This window comes from Tachyglossus aculeatus, chromosome 2 (assembly GCF_015852505.1).
Source record: "Tachyglossus aculeatus isolate mTacAcu1 chromosome 2, mTacAcu1.pri, whole genome shotgun sequence".
Taxonomy (NCBI): domain Eukaryota; kingdom Metazoa; phylum Chordata; class Mammalia; order Monotremata; family Tachyglossidae; genus Tachyglossus; species Tachyglossus aculeatus.
This window is the reverse complement of record NC_052067.1, coordinates 30,340,503-30,341,541: the sequence shown is the minus strand read 5'-3', so window position 1 is coordinate 30,341,541 and position 1,039 is coordinate 30,340,503. Positions and strand designations below refer to the sequence as shown.

At 44.9% G+C, this 1,039-nt stretch overlaps 1 non-coding gene across 1 annotated transcript; it reads left to right on the top strand.

The window, feature by feature from the left end:
* Positions 1 to 339: 339 nt before the first annotated feature.
* On the top strand, positions 340 to 477 carry LOC119924843. The gene has a single exon (XR_005449528.1). It is a non-coding gene; the product is annotated as a small nucleolar RNA SNORA7 (small nucleolar RNA).
* The last annotated feature ends 562 nt before the right edge of the window (positions 478 to 1,039 follow it).

Sequence of the window (1,039 nt, the reverse complement as noted above, 5' to 3'; positions counted from 1 at the left end):
CGTGTATCCATATCCCAGTATCCATATTGGAAAGCATACAGACACAAATATGCCTATGATAGCAAGATGTGGTCAAGATGACATTTTAATTGGGGAGTGGATTTTTTTTTCAACATGGTGAGGCTTTTGGAAATCTTTGTATCTTGTGGCTGAACAACCCAGGAATCAGGATCATTTCTAGAAAATTAGGCATGGCCTCGTGGAAAGAGCACAGTACAAAGTCAGAAGACCTGTATTCTAGTCTCAACTCTGCCCCTGGGATGCCAGATAGGCTTTGGGTAAATCACTTAAGTTCTCTAGACTCCAATTTCCACATCTGTAAAGTGGGAAGAGGGAAGACCCCTCTCAGAGTCGCACCTGGAGAGTTTCCAGTACTCTACCATTCTTGGCTATGGGAGGAAGAGTCAAGCAGAGGCATACCCATTCCATTCCTAGCTTGGCCAGTGGCTAGCAAGTGGAAGGCAATCTGCTACAAGTCAAAACTCACCTATGCTGGGCAGCGGCGGCAGGAGAGAGAGTTGAGGACAAAGATTCAGTTTACTGCACGGAAGGAGGCAATGGGTAAACCACTTCCATATTTTTACCAAGAAAACTCTACAGATACACTACCAGAACGATTGCAGATGGAGAGCGGGGCGTTCTGGAAGAGATGTGTCCATGGTGTTGCTGTGGATCGGAAACGACTTGACAGCATAAGACGAGACAAAGTGGGAAGAAGATCAATTGTGAGCTTCGAGTGAGCTGTTCACTGTGTAGCTCCCCCACTGTCTAGCACACAGTTAGTGCTTAATAAAGGCCACAGTTTTTAGATAAGAACCTTCTTTAGCAAGAATTTCCTTGGAGTTTAGGAGTTTTCTCAGTTCTCACTTGATCCTTGGTTACATTTCTCAGTTTGGTATGCTTCTAGAAATGGTGATTTTAAAGTGCACACCCCAACCGTCCTGGGAGCCCCATGTGGGACAGGGACTGTGTCCAACCCGATCAACTTGTCTTTAAGTACTACTATTCAGTCATTCATTCAATCGTATTTACTGAGTGC